The 19,785-nt window shown below is 42.2% G+C and overlaps 1 pseudogene; it reads left to right on the forward strand.

Annotated features, from left to right (window-relative positions):
• Positions 1–2,571: 2,571 nt before the first annotated feature.
• Positions 2,572–19,785, forward strand: part of LOC128102512 (60S ribosomal protein L9-like) — a 33,002-nt pseudogene continuing 15,788 nt past the window's right edge.

Genomic DNA, 19,785 nt, shown 5'->3' on the forward strand with positions numbered 1-19,785 from the left:
GTGTGTATAGGGGGCACAGGATTGGCTAGCTATCTAACAGGCTTATTCTTATATGTAAAGGAAAATGATTAGAATTTTCTAGAGATCTTAAAATTGACTTCCAATTTTAAGGTGTCATAGGCCTAAAGGTCTGCCACAATCTCATGTGAGGTTAAGCATTGGACTTACTCAGCAATCTTTTAATTATCTTTAAATATCGGAGCTAAATACTTTTCTTATGATGGGAATGCAATTTCAAGTATTTTCCCCTTCCTCCAAAGGTAGGAAATGGGTTTCTTTATGTGGAGAAATGATGGGCTTCATGATTTAGACAAACTGTACCATGGGCCTCTGAGTAAATTGTTTTCATTGCAAAGGGTTGTCCTTGCTGAAAGCAGTATGGTGGCACACAGCACTTGGGAGTCTGAGGCAGGTGGACTAGGAACTAAGGTCATACTACAAGACTATAGAACAAATTCAAGGACACCCTGGGCTATATAAGAGAGAGAGAGAGAGAGAGAGAGAGAGAGAGAGAGAGAGAGAGAGAGAGAACCATAAATTTGCAGAGCAGCTCATACCCTGTCTGTGAAGTTTCAAAGCTATGAGAGAGGAGGCACACTGTAGGGTCGCAGACATCTACTCAAACACATCTAGAACATTGTTGCCTTCCTGCCACAAACAGGAGTCAGAGGTCATGTCTCTAGGTTTAAAACTGTAATTATTGGCATTCAACACTCTCTGTATCTTATGAATAGCCAAAGCCTTGGTTACATATACCAAGCAGAGGAAGAGAGAGGTCTCAGAAGAGAAAATAATATTCCAAAAGAAGGACCAGCACTGAGCTTTCCAAACATGGCCTAGGTGAGCCCTCAGACTTCCATGAGTCAAGGCTAGGCTGGTGTTGCTTGACTATTGTTTCTGGTTGCTGGGAAAGTACACTTAAACCAGCGTCATCCCATTACCTTCTGTTGTGCTCATTTCTATGATTGATGTTGTTTCAAAGGGTCTCAATTAGTTGTCTTGTTGGGTTTAGTTTCCTTTTGCTATGAAACACATTACTGTCCATTCAGCATCTTAAAATTACTCAGTGTTGCCCTCTCACAATAGCTCCAGCTCTCAGGACACACCAGGCATCACGAGACTGAAATCAAAGTGCTGATAAGGGCCAGGCCTTACTTAGGACCAGTTCTACCCTGGAGAATCTCATCTCCAAGGGAATGCAGTAAATCCACTAAGTTGAAATTTCATTGTACCCACAACCCCATGGCTTTTGCCGTGTGCATAGCGCTGTGAAGGCATTGGCTGTCTTCTAACTCTCGGGCCTTGCTTCACAACAAAGTAGGGATTACAAGGGCCCATACAACACAAGGCAGGAATCTCTCGCACCTAGCTTGGGATTCCTTCCATCAAGTCCTCATTCTGGATTTGTTTGGTCGATTTCATCTCTGATCCTTTGGAAAAATTCAAGTTAGACACTTCTGATGCACTTACTATGGTACTTCCAGGAACTCTCCTTGTCTCCCATCTGTCTCTCTCTCCCTCATTTTCTCCAATTCTACTCAGCCACACACTCTACTTATGGTGTCAGAGTCCCTAGGGCCCTATTCCACTTCTAAGAACATGACAAAAGAGAGAGTTGTCCACTGAAGCTCTTCCAAATTCAGAAGCTAACTCTAATTCCATCACCATATTACATGACTTGAATGAGTACACTACAGGTGTCCCTCTCTCTTAGTCCATTTGAGCTGTTATAAAAGCAAACCTCAGACTGACTCATTTGTGATCAAAATAAGTTTATTGCTCACAGTTCTGGAAGCTGGGAAGTCCAAGGCATAGGTACTAGCTGATCTTGCATCTGTCCTCTATGTATGATATGGGGAACCACTTTCTATACCCTCCCCTGATGAAAGAAGGAGATGTGGAAGAAATAGCAAAGCAGTTCTCTTCAACTCTTTTATTATAGAATGTCTTTTACTTATTCTTTGCCAATTTCATATATGCCCCTTCAACTTCCACAAAAGTAAACTCTCAGAACTTAATCACCTCCCCAAACACCCCCGTCTTAATAGTATACTAGGGTACTATGTTCCAACACGAGACTTCAAGGAACACCAATATTTAAGCCACAGAAACCTGATCGGAGAAAATCTGAGGTACTGGTTGATAAGGTAGACCTGGAATAAGACTTCCTGTATTCAAACTCTGACTTCAGGATTTACAAGCATGTGGCTCAGCTGTCTGCATCCCCACGAGTAAGCTATGGGCATGACTGTGCCCACATCAAGCCCACCTACCACAAGTTCAAGTCCTAGGTAGAAAGCACAAATGACAGCCTATGCAAGAATGTCTGGCTAATCATTGAAAAGCAAAACACAACAAATCATTAAATAAAAATGCCCTCTCATGCTAAATCCAGTTTTATAATATCTTCAGCGCACAGTGCTTGAGCCCGGAGTTCTTATATTTTATGGGTTTCCTTCATGTTCTAATGTGCATGGAACACAGCCTAGACTTCTCATAGCTCACTTCTTTTCTCTTCCAGTCCTGGTTCCACCCCATATGTCTTGCTCTCAGCCTAGTCCACCTGGAACTATGTCCACAAGCCACACAAGTGGACAATTTGTGGACAAGCGACCTGAGAGGGTGCTGCAGACACAATTCACACTGGACAGGACAGGTGAGAATCCTACTCAGAAACTGGGTTGTGCTTGGGATCCTGGGGAAGGGAATTGCTGGGTCCCAGGAGGCTGGTGAAATACCCCATTAGCCTCAGGGAGGGGCTTCTTGCTCCCACTGAGATCCTCACAAATGTAGAGGGACAGAATAGACTTGCCCAACAAGGTGTCTAGGTGCAGGTCACCATGGTCTAAGGACAACAGTAACCAGACTCACAGGGTGGCAGTATGAAATAAATGAGAAAATGTGTGTTGAGTGCACAAGCCAAGGATTGATGTCTGACAGTGTTCTTATCATAGGTTAACTTTCAGTGTTTCCAGATCCCTGGGAATTGAGAAACAGAGAAATGCCATGTTCCCTAGCATCTGGCAACAGCTCAAATCCTATCTTTGCGTGCCTATGTTTCCCAGCATCTTCTCAAGCCTGAAAGTAAACAGAGAAGAAAATGGGCAGACAAGTTGTTGTGTTTTCAAATCTGTTTCTACAGGCAGGGATGACATGTTCTAAACCATGTGAGTCAAATTAAAATCCCTACATATACCCCTGCTTCTAATGGAGCCTGACTGATCAAACCATTGAACGGAGAGAGGCACAAAACACACATCTCACCATGTCTGACATCGCAGATTCCTTCTTCGTTTGGCCTGTACTCACTCCCTGTCTCCCTGACTCCCTCACTCTGTTTGTGAGTTATAGTTAATTACAGAATAAATCAAGAATACATGCTAATCTGGGGATCTTGTCTTTGAAATGCTTCTTTTCTGCCTTCCCAGTTTGCAGAGAGCTGAGTAGAGAAGGCAAACACATCCTCAGCTGGCAGACTTTGTCTTCCTTAGAATTTAGGTGTGATCTATATTCAAATGACAGTTTAATGAGCCTTTTCCTATTTCCAGAAACCTTATCACATCATTAAAGCGTAGAAATGAATAATACATCTAGCAGTTGGATTAAGCTGAACTTGAGACCTGATGCGTCTTCAGGTGGGGGTTGAGGGGTGGGGGATGAAGCAGTGGCAGAATTCAGGGGCTGTTGAGCTAAAGAGAAGGGGTTAAATGAAGTGGGCAGGAAGAACTATTTTTATTTCAATGTATAAACATAGGTAAATGTCACTAGCATTTTTCAAAGCCTTAAAGTGTCATTCCTATTTCTTTGGACATGGGCTAGGGGAGAATTTTGGAAATGATCTTCCAGCCATTACGCTGAGAATGAAGAGTTTGCCTGCCATAACTTCACTGGGAAAGAGGGCAGGCTGTTGCTATGGTGTCCATCCTATTCTGTGTCTTCTAAGGGTGGGGCAGTTCTGGGGTCACAATGTCTGCTGTCTCCAAGAAACTATGTGTCCTTGCATTGAATGCCTTGCTTATCTGGACCCTAGTTTTCCTATCTACTAAATGAAAATAGCAAGTATGCCTGCTTTGATGAGCATGGGTAAGATCCAAGGAGGCAACCTAGATAGAATTTTTAGCATAATCCAATAATGGCCTCCATCCCCCACCCAGTGTTCCATCAGGACCACTTTCCATCCTGAGTTCTCCAGCCCTTTCACCTTCTAAGTGCTACTATTATATGCCAAAGCCTGGTGGGGATGTTTCCCATTATCCACCATGACACTCTGGTCAGATCATGTGCTTCCTTCTGTTGACATCCCTATTGACCTTGGAATGCTTTTGTGACTACATTAACACTTTACTAACTTTGAAATATGTTGGTTGAGTGAGTCCAGATTAATTTTCTTCTCCTTCCTGGTATTTAAGAGTACAGAGGTGACAGCACATACCCATGTGGCATTGAGACTCTTCATAATGAAGACAGATGCAAAATGGTGACACAAAGATCCTCAGTATCCAGAACGAAGCATTTTGAGAAGTGTAGCTGGGATGTCTTTCAGTCCTTTCTACTAGTCTTTGTTCAATATAGGCAAGGATGGGGAAATAAATATCCTCTTCCCATTTCACAAGCCCTAAAGAAAGGATCTTTGAATAGTTGTTAATCTAGGTATCAATATATCTTCCATACCTACACATACATACATATGAAGTAAAGTCGAATCTGTCTGGTCTACTCCATCATGTCTCTGCCATTTTCCTTTTCTGTATTCCCTGTACCACTCTCCTAGGAGCCTATATTTAATCTACCCAATCCATCTTATTATTTCTGTAAACTGGCTATCATCTATTTCCCTAATGAATAAACCTAACAATGTCTTTCCTTTTTTAATGTTTCTTTCTTTTTCCTAAGAGAAGGAGTCCATAGTTATAGGGTGCAAGTTAGGGAACACTTACACTCTGGTGAAGCTGTTCTTTAGCTTTGCTTTCTCTTTCTTTCCCATGTGAATTATGGTCTGAAATAAAACTTCAGTGTCGCTGTATCCCTGAAACCAGAGATTCTTCCAATGCACAAATCCAACCACAGCTCTCTTCCGCTTAAAACCTCATTAGATCACAGTGGAAAAGGGTCAGATCCACTACATCAGGTCTATGCACTTGAGACATCTCTTTGGAAATATAACTAATGTGAAACTGTAAGCACAAACTTTGTAATAGCATCAAACTGAAAAGTCTAAGTGCCCACAATGGAATAGTGAATAAATTCTGTGATGTCCATATAAGGTAATACTGTATAATAATGATAATAAATTTTCCATGTATAACAATCTCAATGAATCTCATAAATATAATTCTGAGGGGGGAAAAAGCCAAACACCAAAGTGTTGACACATATGTTTGAAAGATATGATTCCATTTGTGTGAAGAAGGGAAGCAGATGAAGCAGGGCAGTGTTACTCTTGAGGAGGTTAGTAATTGGAAGGAGGCGCACCTGACTAATTTGATCCTCATCCCAAAACAGTCCAAGGTCTTTACTTCTGACACTGGTGAATGGGAGCTTATTTAGAAAAGTTTTGTTATTGTTGTTGTTTTTCTTTTTCTAATCTCAAGTTTAGATACTTAATGTCCCCTGAAGGCTTCAGTGCTAAAAGCTTGGTCTCCAGCCTGTAGCTCTAGTGAGAAAGGGTGGAACATTGAGCAGATAGCACCAGGTATAAGGAAGTTAGGTCACTAGACACAGTCTCTTGAAGGGATTGCTGGAATCCCAGCCCCCCTTACTCCATTCTCCCTTCTTTCTGTCCCTCACTCTCTGCTTCTTGACTACCATGAAATAAGCTGCATCTCTGCTGTGATATACTGCCCTGAGCAAGCAACCTTAAGATAAAACCTCCAAAACTGTGAACCCAAAGGAATCTTGCCTCCTTCTGTTTCTCAGACATTTCATCAGTGTAGCCAACAGCAAGAAAACAAGGCTCTCATGAAGAGATCATCTTGATCAGTTGCCTAGTGCTCTTATGAAGAAGGAGGGAATGTTGGGACACACAAGTGAGCATGGAGCACAGATGGACACATGGACTGGAGCAATGCATTTCCCAAGCAGAGCAATGCCACAAATTGATAGGAACCACCAGATGGGTCCCTCCAGTAGAAACTAGCCCCACCAGCACCTTGACTGCAGACATCTAGCCTCCAGAATGCAAAGAGTAAATTTCTGCTGCTTTTACTCTGTGTTATGTGAGCCATAACATACTAATAACGGCTATTAAGATGCAAGTAAAGTTTTGGTTTTTATCTTTCTATACAAGTGAGTGTGTTAAGCTTATGAAAACTCACTGAGCTGTGCAATCTATGTGAGTGTATATATAAATGACTTTACATATGCATACATATATATATATATATATATATTATATATATATATATATATATATACACATATACGTAAGTGTGTGTCAAATTTCCTTTTACTACTCTTTGAAATAAGTTTTGTTTAATCACAGTGCAGAAGAACATGATAGGCCATTGCATAATAACAAGAGATCTCACCTTCAAACCGGTCACTATAAAGGACTACATTATACATTGCCCATGTAATGTGTCTTTGGGGATCAACTATGTCTTTGCTTCACATCATCCTCATGAACCAGATCAAGTTGTAATTCCTACATGAAAACGTTCCAGAACTCTCCAGGCAGATAAGCGAGACAGCAGAAGTGTCTTTCTCTAATTATATTACTTTTATTTTGGCCACTAGCTTGCACATGTATTTTGGGTACTAGGTGTGAATTCACAGATTGCAGGATTATCATCTATATGGTGCAGCTTAATGACTGGAAGCACTTGTATATCAGACTTGGTGTCCCACAGATTGATATTTTAATTCCTTCTCTAGCGACCTCAGACAACTCAATCCCGCTTAGCCTCAGCTTCCTTTACTTTTAAATATTTAAAAATATCACCAGCCTTGTATTATTGGGAGGGTTAAAGATATAGCGAATAGGCAAACTTTAAAGACAATCCAAAACACATATAAAGTGCTCAGCAAACATTGGCTATCCATTTAATATTGCCATATGCACACACTGCATGACCTACTTTAATGAGGTTCTAGATTCAGAGGTAGTAAAGACCAAGTCTAAACACTTAGTGATCAGGTGTTGTTATTACTAGTCTTTATTTGCATGCTCAGTAACAAAATAATAGCACCGCTGCATAAAAATACAGCCCTGACCATACAGTAGACCCATACATGGTACATCACAAGGAAGGTGTTCATCCTCTTATAGGAAAATGAAAACCTATTTTTGTCTCCACTGCTTGGCCTTATGAGGTATCCCTCAATATATTTTTTCCTTTGATTCTTATCCCCATTTTTTTCATGAGTCATTCCTTTAAAGATTCCCCTTTTTGGGTGAGTGTTTGAACCTAATCCTGTTAGGACTGCCTACATAATGACCCATGTTAACAGATGCCCTATTTATAAGGAAATGTAAAGCTATGATGTGGGGAAATTATTCATCTTATGTTTTTGTTGAAGAAGCAAAACACACAGTAAATTAAGTCTGGTCTTCCTGAAATTCTGCATTTAGAGGAATTGTGATAGGCGCTGGGGAACACGCTTTAAACACTGTGGCATTAATTATTGAGTCAGTCTGAATAGGTTTCAATTGCATTACATGGGAAAATGTAAGAGCCCTCCAGTGGCCAAATAATCCCTATCAAATCCCAAGGGTTGTTCGCTGCAGACAGACAACATCTCCAATGGAATGATATGCCTGCTTCATCTTCTACAGGAAAAGAACAAGGGCAAGACCTACTAAAGTCCCTCATTCCCATTTTAAAAAGAAATTTTGTCTGATCTCAAATACTCAGCCTTGAAGCAAATTGTTTTGTCTTAAAGAAGTGATCACCTCTCCTTTTTCTGAAAGCTTACCCTTGCAAATAACACTTCTCTTTTTTAAATGAGCCTTTTCTAAACTCCCAGCATGATGCTGGACTTTTGGAAAAGAAAATAGTGTGTTGTGGGGGCAGGGAGAAAGTAGAACACAGTCTCTAGCTTCAAATGACTTATAGACTTGTGGAAGAGACCAGTGTAACTCACTTGAGGAATAGAATGATCTTTTATAATGCTGGCCTTAGTCTTGCTTGTTAGAAGCCACATTTGAGAAAAGAAAGTTTCTCATGTAAACAAATATAATTCCATTTGCTGTATAGTAATATATACAGCAAATGCTTTTTGAGGTGTATGGGTAGTAGAGCAAGATAGGCATGATCCTTGTCTTCTTGGCCCTTCTCCATAGAGAAGAGTAATGGTAAGTGTAAAAAGCTGTGGCAGATGCTGGGATGTAGGAAGTATAGGAAAGAGGAGGGCACAGGGGGGAAGTATCTAACCCAAACTGAGGAGGTAAAGTAGTTAAAAAATGACTTACTAGAGGAAATAACACTGGACTACTACTTAAACAAAGATACAACTGACAATTATATGGTGAGGATGATGGAATAATACAAAAGAGAGAGAATGGAGAACATTTATATAAAGATAGGTACTGAGAGGCATTGAAGGAGAAAGGGTATAGGGAGGGAAGAGCAAGAGCCAGGCCCCATGCTTAGTGGCTAATTGTACTGCCTGATTGCTTGATGTGGTTTGGGTACCACTGAATCCTGTCATTTTATTACCTCCCACCAAATCACTATACTGTTTAATCAAAAACTATTCTCATTCCAATTTTAAGTTTTGATTTCCTTGACGCTCACGTTCTCTCTTATCTTCAGTCCACACTCTCTCCTGGTGCCAGCCTGGGTTTAGTTCTGATATTCACTTGCACATCCTGTCAAAAACACTCAATGCTCTCTCACTTTACCATTGTTGTTCGTTGTCCTTTGAGACAGGTCCCATTTTATAGCCCAAGCTGGCATGAAATGTATCATGTGTCTCAGGCTGAACCCAAACTCACAATTCTCCTACCTCAGCCTTTCAAGTTTTGGGATTAGAAGTGGGTATCATCATACCTGGCATGGGACCATTTTTTGATCACCAGAGTATTACACCCCCACCCACCCTTCTCTTCTTGACATTCAGGTCATACTATAGTTTGCCCCTCTGCTAGTGCAGATAGATCCAAGAAGGAAGATCAATGGAACATGGGTCAGGTAAGAAGGCCACATCATGAAAGCTCTAGAGGCCCAGGAGCAATGACATCTCTGCCATCAAAGTGGGCCACATGCCTGCTTTCACTCTCAGAATCGAGAATTGGCACAGCAAGACTTTGAAATCAAGTGACCCAACATCACAGGCTGTGCAGGGGAGGGGCAGGGTGTAGAATTTGTCACTGTGTTGAACACTGTCCTGGGGACCGGTCTTTGTTGTGAAATAGCATTCCTATCCAATGCCACACCACAGAAACCTGTCAAAATGAACTCACCAACAGGGACAATGAGAAGGGGAGATACCCTTTTCCAGACCTGGCTGTGTGTGAAACCCTTCCCAGCACCCAGCTGACCTCCTCACAGTGGCTATTAAACCTTCTCATGCTTCACTGGTGGCCAGAAAGTGACCCTGACAGTCAATATGGGGAAAAAATGGATCCTGAAGAGAAATAAACATGCTGTCTTTTTCATCACAGAAAAAAATTCCATTGCAGGAGTGATCAAGAAGCCTAGACCTTTGAGCCATGTTAGCCTGAAAGGTCAAAATGGCAAGGTCATCCATTCATACTTGTACAGAAAGTAATTTAGGCCCAACAGCATTTTTGCTCAGTGTAGAGCAAACCCAGCAATTTCCATCAGTCAGGACTGCATGTTACCTGCTGCCAGATGGCTTCAGTGATTGTCACAGATCAGAGAGAGGTGCCCTCTAAAGGGAAGATGCACATAAAGTTGGTTTTGTTTTGTTTTCTTTTTTGATAGAAGAAGATTTTGAATCCACAAATAGCACCCCAGACTTACTAGGTCCTTACAGTTAAATGCAAATTGTAGTACATTTTGTATTTCCATGCTCACAACTTTGTGTTTCTTCTAAGGTGCATGCTCAATATCAAGACTTGTTTGATGTTAAGTTTTAAAAAAATGGGAGTGAAAATTGGGAGGGATAAAGACTGTAGATTCTACACACACACACACACACACACACACACATGCACACACACACACACACACACACCTACAAAAAATATCTGGGGTTTGCTGCCTTCTTCAAAGATGCTGGAAAAAAATGTCACATCACCTCCATCCTATTGCCCTTATCTTCTTCTCCCTAAGTGTTTGTTGTTTTTAAATCATAAGAACACTTCACTTGAGATTTAGCTTCTTAACAACTTTCAAGTATACAATTCAATGTTGAGGACAGGCACGCTATTGTACAGCCAATATTTAAACTTACTCATCTAACAGAACTGAAACTTTATACTTATTAAAAACAACTCTTCGTGTGCAGTATCTCCCTCTCCAGCCCTAGCAACACACATTCAACTGGTTTTTATGACTCTTAAAGAGGTGCTTAACAGTTCAACAGAAAAACACACACACACACACACATACACAAACATAAAATTAAATAATTAAAACTGGGCAAAGGAATCAGCTTTTTCTCCAAAGAAGGTGGATATGTGAAAAAGCCAACGTCACTAATCAGGGAAAACCTCCTTTTGTTTCTTAGAGAAGAATGAGTAGGAATATGCTATACCTATCTCCAGATCCCAGGATGACAGTCGAGTGTGTGTGTGTGTGTGTGTGTGTGTGTGTGTGTGTGAGAGAGAGAGAGAGAGAGAGAGAGAGAGAGAGAGAGACAGAGAGACAGAGAGACAGAGAGACAGAGAGACAGAGAGACAGAGACAGAGAGAGAGAGACAGAGAGAGAGACAGAGAGAGATGGGGCAGGAGAGTGTTTGTGCTCTATATGTAGAAGGCAGAGACACAAGGAAGTTGGGACTGGGTTGAGCCATGAATTCCTAGGGACTGTATCTCATGCATGTGGGGAGGAATTAGATGCTTTGAAGCCTACTAGTCAAGGATTTGAGCTCTGCCTCTGGCACTTAACCATATTTGTACCTGCAGCCTCTGCAAGCGCTCTCCATGTCTCAGCTTCTTCAGGTGGATTCACAAACATCACAAAGGAGTCAGCACGCCCCAGTGACAGCAGGACTTAGACAAAGACAAGAGTTAAATCTGAAAAGAAGACACTGGGGAAAGTGAAGAAGAGTACATACCCTGTATAAACCACCTTAAAGTCGACTTCTCAGAATCCAATTAGTGTGTCTCTAGTAGTCAAATGTGGTCCAGAACCTACCTATTTGTGTTCCTTACTACAGTGGCTGATCCTGAAAATAAGGATATAACTATTTCATTACCACTTCCTCTAGGTGAAGCCTACAACCCCATTATAGTCACCTCAAAAAAAGCCCCTGGCTCAAGTGAAGCTACCCCAAGATCCTTTCTGTCATCCAGTTTTCACTTACCCATGCACACTCGCGGGGAAGAGCTGCTGGCTCACAGTTAAGATCTAATGACAATTGGACAGGATCTTGATTTCTAGCTTCCTTCCATCTCTCTTCTCACCCTCATTCTGCTGCCAGGCCCTATCCAGAGGCTGAGAGCTACTACCAGGGTCTCGTAGTCAAAGATGCTCATTGCAGCTGTCCACAAGCCACACGACTCCTCAGAACCATCCCTTGCTGCCTCTCTTCTACTGTCCTGCAGGTCAGAGTCTGGCCATGCCATGTGACTTGGTATTCAAGAGAAGAGTTTGCCCACTTCTAGCCCTCAGGACCAAATAGAGGTTTCAAAACAGTGGACTAGTGACCTGTGGACCACATTGGGAACAAATGAGGTCAAATTTTACCTTTCTCCCTGGGAAAGCTTCCTGTCCTGCAGGCTAGAAATTGAAAATGGCCTTTGACTCATGCTGACCACCCCTGCAGGCCAACCCACGTGCTGTTTCCAATGTGAGAGCCAGACAAGAAACAGAAAATAAGGGAGGACACTTTAGAGCTCACCTCTTGGCATGAATCACATCATTATTCCCATGACTTTGAAGATGCCCAAGCAACTTGTGGCTGCCTTTGTCTGTTATATCTCCTGTTGGTCCCAAGATGCAAAAGCCAGAACTAGATATTTTTCATGATAGGTTTGGTGGCTCCACATTCCTGCTGAGACCTAATTGTCTTATTCTGTTTTATGTCACTATAACAGGCTAGCACAGACTGAGTAACATAAAGAAAATAAGTGTATTTTCTAGACTTGCAGATGAGAAGTCCAATGCCAAAGTGCTGGAATCTGATGAGGGTACCCATGCCGTGCCATCCAGTGGATGCTGTGCAATGCAGTGGCAGAAGGGGCTTTCCTTCTGTGGCAAGAAAGGACTGGGGAACAGCTCAGAGGTAGGGTGCTTACCCAGCATGCATGAGGCAATAGGTATAAACCCCTGTGCCACAAAACAAGTAATGATTAAATAAAGACAAAGAAATAAAAAGAAATAGCAGAGTTTACTCTTATGGCAAGCCCATGCTTCTGATAACTAACCCACTTCTGGAACATTGGTTTTAACCTTATTTAGGATGGTTGTCTTACTTATGATTGAATCACCTCTTTTTAGGGTTGACCCATCCCACTTGTTGCATAGAGAATGTTTCCAAAGTATTTTGGAAGACATGTTCAAACCATAGTTGTGTGCAGTAGTCTGCCCCGGGGCCCTGATTCATGTCCTTCCCCAAATGCAAAGTACACTCACTGTATCCCTATAGCAACAAAGGTCTTTACTTGTCCCTGCATCAAATGAAAACTCCCAAGTCCCTAGTCTCATCAAAATTAAAAATGAGTGAGACACCAGACATGATCCATTCTGAGGCAAATTTCTCTCTAGCTGAGAGCCCATGCCATCCAAACAAGTTACACATTTTCAAACCCCAGTGGCAGGATTGGCATAAGCCAGACACCTGCCTTCCAAAGAGGAAAAATAGGCAAGAAGAAAGGGGTGACTTTCCCCAAGTCATTTGAGAGCCCAAAAGGGAAAATAAGAGGGAGTCTTGTGTGTTTCTCATTTATTATTGCATATCAAATGTACTTAGAGTGTCATTATGACATTTTATACATGTATCTAATGTAGTTTCATCACATCCATCCCTCGTTACTCTCTTGTGTTCTTCCTCTTTGCCTCTTCTTTTGCCATATCCCTTTTAGCCCTCATTTTTAGCCTCATGTCCTATTCCCTCTGGCTTCCACATATGAAGGAAACTAAGTTATTCTTTTCATTGTAAGGCTGACTTGGGGCATTTAACATGACGATCTCCAGGTGCACCTGTTTTCTGTAAACAACCTAATTTCATCCTTCTTTGTGGCTAAATGAAATTCTCCTGTGTATATACCCCATTTTCTTTATTTGTTCATCTGTTAATTTTGATTATGTCTTTGAGTCTTATTGGTGAATATGTTCATATTTTGCCAGTTAAGGGGGGTATAAAAGCCATGTACAAGGCTTTAGAAAAGTATGCCCTGTGTATTCATTAAACTTCTAGTTTACAAAAATGTTTGGCTATGACACTTTCTGCTAAGCAGCCTGTCTGCTCCTATTGCAGCTTTTCCTCTGACATCAAAGTTCCATTGGTGAAAAGTCATTATTAATATAGGTGCAAAGACAACATTACTATGGGGAAATAGTAATATAGACTATGAAAGACCACAGTGAAGTAATAAAGTGAAAGTTAAAAAGTTTAGGACAAGATCAATTTCTTTTACAATTTTTTTAAGTTAGCATACAAAGTAATGGATTTCATAATGCCATGTTCATATATGTGTATCATTAGACTTCATTCTAATACATCCTTATCCCCCAGTACCCTCCCCTGTGCCCTCTGAATGCTTCTTATTGATTCTCTTCCTCACCCCATAGCCCTCCTTCCTTTATTATGTCACGTGTATTGCATTACCCTCTACTTTCAACACTCCTTTAATATTTCTTCCTCCCCTTTCTTGAGTCTTAAAGTCGAAGAGCCATCTTCTTTGACAACTTATCCTAAACCCTGGGCACCTTAGAGTAGAAGATTCTACTCATCAAAGTCTCAGGCCAGCGGACTGAGCCCACACTGCAACACTCTCGGTACTTACAGCTGTCCCAGGCTGGAGTTGCTGTCTGCATTGTGTTACTTCCATAGTGCCCTTGTGCATTGTCCTCATGAGCTCCCTGAAGAGGCTACATGCCTGAAGCAAATTTATTTAAGCTGTCTGATACATTATTTGAGATCTAGGTGAAGGCTACTGTGGCTTTGTGCGTCTTGACTTCTGTACATCTTCAGAGCTGGCATACATAAATGCCACCCAGTCTTATGACTTATTCCCTCCAGAGCTGTGTCTGAGCCCATATGGGGCCATGATTGTGACAGCTCAGGAATGCTGGGCTGAATTCAGAGAGCAAAGATCCAACACAGCTCTGGTCATTAAACCCAGGAATATAGCCCTGGGCCCATCCTTTGAAACTACTCAGCCCTTTGAGAGCTTTGGATTTGTGATAGGAACACTAGCCTGGAAGATCTACCAGATGTCTTTGGGGCTATTTCCCATTGTGCTGATGATCATTTCTAGCCATTTGTATTAACCTTAATAAAAAGTCCTTGGCCACACCCTTGGGCCATACCTCCAAACATCTTTTCATTTTCATATGGCCAGGCTATAAATTTTCCAAATTTTCCCATTCTGTTTCTCCTTTAATTATAGATTCCTTATTTGAGCCATTTCTCTCCTCTCACATCTTACTGCGTGTGCTTAAAAGTAGCCACAGCTCCATATACATTTTTCTAGAAAATTTCTCTCTTGGATAACCAAGCTCTTCAAGCCAGCCTTCCTTAAAGCCAGTGGGCAAAGGCACAATCCAGCCAAGTTCTTTGCTGCCTTGCCACAAGGACAGCCTTTACTCTAGCTTCAAATACCTTGCTCTATATTTCCATCCGTGACCTCATCAGAATGACTTTTATATTCCACATTCCTAACAACCATCTACTCATAGCTACTTAAGTTACCTCTAGGAAGTGACAAACCTTCCTTACATGCTTTACTTCCCCAGAATCGCCCTTAATGCTTATTTTATGGCAATCTAGACCTTTTCAAATCTGAACTTCCAAACTCTTCCAGCTGCTACTCATTACCCAATCTGAAAGATGCTTACACAGTTGCAGCTCTTTGTAGTAGAAATAGCCCTACCTCCTGGTGCCAATTTCCTATCTACAACAGAATAGCACATTCTTGGTAATGCAGAAAGAATGTACATTTACTTCTTGGAGTTTTATAGGCTGAGAAGTCTCACATCATCTGCATATAATAAGAGCCTTTATACTACATCATCTCTTGTAGAAGATGGAAGGATAAGAGAGCATGAAAGACAGACAGTTAGGCTAAGGATCCAACACACCCACTCTTGCAAAAGTCAGTCCCTTCCCTCTGCAATGACGCCAGTCCTAATCACTTTTTATTTAACAAACACTCTGTGCTGTTATTAAGTTTCCAGACCTAAACGTAGGAGACAATGCATAGCAATCATCAGATTGTATCAGAAAATACCCTAGATTCTAGGGCCCTTTCCAGGTTAGATTAAGAAAGTAGAATGAGTTCTGCACAGATTTCCTCCAGACTAGCAAGAGAAGCACACCCACCTCCATCCAGAAGCACACCCACCTCCATCTAGAAGCACACCCTGCCTCCATCCAGAAGCACACCCCACCTCCATCCAGAAACACACCATGATTTCATTCAGATCTTGCACTCTTCTCTACAACCTTCTCCATCAGTAATCACAACTGCAAAGCCTCGATTAACAGTAAGATACTGCACAGAAATTTAGATTCAGTGCTAAGGGTCACTTTTCAGAAAGGTCTTCTGATGCTTTGAGGTGGGAGCTCCTGGCCAGGAATCCATCTTGAAAGAGGGAAGTGGAGGTATGGATACAGCCTGGTGGCCTCTCCCTCTGAGCTCCAGGAACTGGGACTGTGTCATCTCAACATGTGAGTCAACAGAATCCACTGCAACCTGTTTCGCTTGATTAGTCTTTGCATAACATTTCCCTAATATATGCAGAAGCGAAATAACCAGATCTGCTGATTAAATTTCCCCGGGTTGTGTGGAAGTCGTGAGTAGTGAGACAGGCGGGCAGGAGCCTTCCATAGGAATATGTGAATCCAGATTTGGTCCCATCTCCACCCACCCAGATGACCTTGAGCTAGGGAGGTAGTTGAACTCCTTTCTGATATCAGTCTCTTCACCAGTAATAAGATGAGCTTGAAATAAATGATCAATAAAATGTTCCCTTCCAAAAGCAAAATTATGTGATTAAGCAATTATGTAATGGACCTTTAATGAATTTAATTTTTTCCCTTTCCTTTGGAATATCAATTCTCGGTTTCATGGTCTGCTAGAAGGATCATGACAGAGGCTGACTGATTTAACTCTGCCTTCTGATCCCTCTGCAGCCTTGGCTGAGCCTCTTCTCAGTACTCATGGGAGGAAATTAAGGGAAGTATTATGTGTTAGCAGAGGGCCAAACCACCCATGGTCAGGAATGGGACAGGGGAACATGGGCTTATCCTCTAGCATCATCAGTAATAGTGCAGCTCCAGGGCAGCTATTGCTGCAACTCACAGCCAGTCAAGGATCTTTGCCCTTGCAAAGACTTTGAAAAAATAAAATAAAACCAAACAAATAAGGGAGGGGAGAAAATGATTGCATTTGAAGTGGAATCATGAATCTAAGGAAAATGTTTTCAAAGATTTCTATGATGCACCAGCAACTCCTTAAAATGATAGCAAAGAGTTTAGATCCATTATTTAGTTTCCATGGGAAACAAACAAGTTCGAGGAGAATAGTAATAGTGAATTTAGCTCTCAGTCTTCATTCATCTTCTATGCCCATGCATTTTTAAGACAGAAAAGCATTTTCCCAATCATAGGTGGAACAGGAAAGAGAAGGGGAGAGGAGCAGGCTAGCCAGGTGCCTTGGTGCATTCAGACCTGGGATCCACTGGTAACAGTAGTTGAGCATGGTCTTCAGGGCACAGGAGGAAATTCCTGATGATTTCCAGATAAGACCAACCTATAGGTAATGCTAGGAGACCAGCGATTTGCAAAGCACTATATTGTATCAGATGCATAATGGAGAGAGCTTTTATTCCTGTTCGGGGTCTCACATAGAGCACCAGCCCCACCCAGTCCTGCTGCCTCCTGGAAAGCAGAGCAGACAGACTGGGTGGATCTTTGCTGCCTGTGGCAGGGAGATGCTGGAGCACCTGATTGTGGGCTCACACTGTCTGACCACACTTCCTCACTTAAGAATAGAAATGACTTCACAAATCCAAAATAGCAGTAGCTGTGAAACCAAACCGTGAAGTTCAGGCAATAAGGAGCCAAATCAAGAAATGAAAGCAAGTTAAGATGAAAATGTAAAAACCCACCAGGTATCTGGAGTGGGATTGCTGTCTTCTCTTGGGGCTCTACTGAGGTCAATCCAGGCACTGGGGCTACAACTTGTCAGCATGGCTTTGTACTAATGAGACAGCAGAGAAATTGATCTATTTTTTCCCCTAATATCCTGCTTTGGTCATTTTGTCAAAGCATTTGAATATATCAGTTTGGGTACTGGGTAGAATTGTTTATGATTTTTCTACAGTCAGGGGCACAGGGCACCTAGAATTCCAAAGTTCATCCCCTCCTCCAGGTCCCAGGGTCGCACTCTCCTGTGTCTACAGACATCAACCGTGGGCGAGGAGACCGAAGCACGCCAACGCCAGCCGCTCCCGTCTCACCTTTCAGGCTAAATTCCTGTCTAGTAATTACTGCCTGTGATTCCAGCTGTAATATGTAGTTATCAGCATGCTCTCATTGGAGGGGTTAGCAGAGCACTGCTTCCCACCGCAGCAACACAGGAGAAGGAAGCTTCATTACAGCGATTCTTCACCCCACAGCTGTGTGGAATTATCTTCCCTCCACAGCTCTGGTCTGCTGTGCACAACCCTGATTATACAAGGTCCCATGGTCCCTGTCCCACCCCTTTGCAGGTAGGAAAGAATTCAGGGCACGAATTCTCCCTAGGAGAAGGAAGACAGAGCCCAAGTAGCCCCTGAGTAAGGCCTGAGCTCTGGGGAGTTCCCCAGACTCTAGCCTCTAGTTGGAAACATTGCTTTTTAACTTGATCATTTTGTGGTTCATCTGTGCAATGGGGTCAATAGTACTGACCTGTGGGGTTTGTGAGGCATGGACTATATAACACAAATAAATTAAGTAACATAGAAAAAATTGCATGCAGCACAGCCTCTTGTGGAAGCTGAGCAACCATTGATACTATTGTTAGTATCAGTTATTTCTACTGCAATTTTGTTATGACATTGATAATACACTATGCTTACAATAATACTCAATAGATAACCCCCACAGCTCTTCTCTCCTAATTAGCCATTGGCCCATTCAGCAGCACATACTTTCACCTGGGGTAGATTATCTGACTGAAGCCCCATGACTACAGTTCTGCCTCCCATGCCACTTGTACTCTGTTCTCTGGTCACAGGTTGTTGATTTTGCACACATGTGACTCTTTGGGTGCAAAAGAAAGAGCAGTCTCCTCTCCTCTGCTTCTCCATGCTCAGTGTTCACAAGGAGGACCTCCAAAGAGCTGCTGGTTGGGTTGGTCAGAATCCATACACTCCATTTGCAAGGCTCCATTTTAACAGGCAGTAGGATTTTCGACATGAGAAAAACAGAAGGCTCCCAGATTTCTGCATTTAACCTGGGTGTCGGCCCTTCAAGGAAGATATTATTACACCCATTTTATGTGCTTCAGTCTGTTTTGTGCTAATGCATAAAGGAAAGAAACTTACTTGGCTGATGATCCTGGTGTCTGGAGAGTCAAAATAGCATGGTGCTTTCTGGTGAGGCCCCTAGGATGCATCACAACATGGTGGAGAGATACAAAGAGAAGTAGAAAGCAAATTGGCCACATGCAGAAGGAGTATTTCTATAAGAAGTCAAATGAGACTGGGTGCATTCAGGTTCATCTTCTTGTAACAACCCATATTTTGTTTTCCTTTGTTTTGTTCTGTTGCTGTTGTATTGAGGTAGAGTTTGATGTAGCCCAGATAGGCTTTGAACTTCCTATGTAGCTGAGAATGTCCTTGGGCTCCTGATCTTGTAGCCTCTATCTCCCACCAGATATGGCCCAATCCAAGGAGGCAGCATTACGCCATTCAGAGGGGTGGAGTCCCCATGACAGGATCACCTTCTAAAGTTCCCACACTAAGCACTATGTGCTGAGACCCTCCAGCTACCAGAATCATCAGCCAATTTTTTTTTTGGCTTTTTATATTATCTATCACTAGGGATTCCATTACAGCAGCACAAAATAGAGTGAGGCACATAGCAAAATGGGTGTAATAATACCTCCCTTGCAGGTCTAGTATGAAGGTTGAATAAAGAAACCATTACCTTGTAACGTGAGTTTTAGTGAGAACAAACCACAGTCAAACCAGACCAGTATGATATAAAACACCTGGGAATTGTTTAGCAACTTGTCTTTGTCTCATAAACCATAGATTGGAGAATAGTCCGTGCTCCAGGCATCCAACAGGATCCAAGATGGTACGGGCACAACTTCACCACATGGAACAGGCAGCCTCAGCAATCTCATGTTTTTACTTTTCTTTACCACCATTTTGTGGGAGCCTGAGGAGATGATGACTCAGTGTGTCAGGTCCTGAGTTCAGATCCCCAGTACTCAAGCCAAAAGCTAGGTGTGGTCATGGACACCTGCAAACAACACTTGGGGTGGGGGATGAGGGGAAG

This window comes from Peromyscus californicus, unplaced genomic scaffold, assembly GCF_007827085.1.
Source record: "Peromyscus californicus insignis strain IS unplaced genomic scaffold, ASM782708v3 Scaffold_11__1_contigs__length_118956290, whole genome shotgun sequence".
Classification (NCBI taxonomy): domain Eukaryota; kingdom Metazoa; phylum Chordata; class Mammalia; order Rodentia; family Cricetidae; genus Peromyscus; species Peromyscus californicus.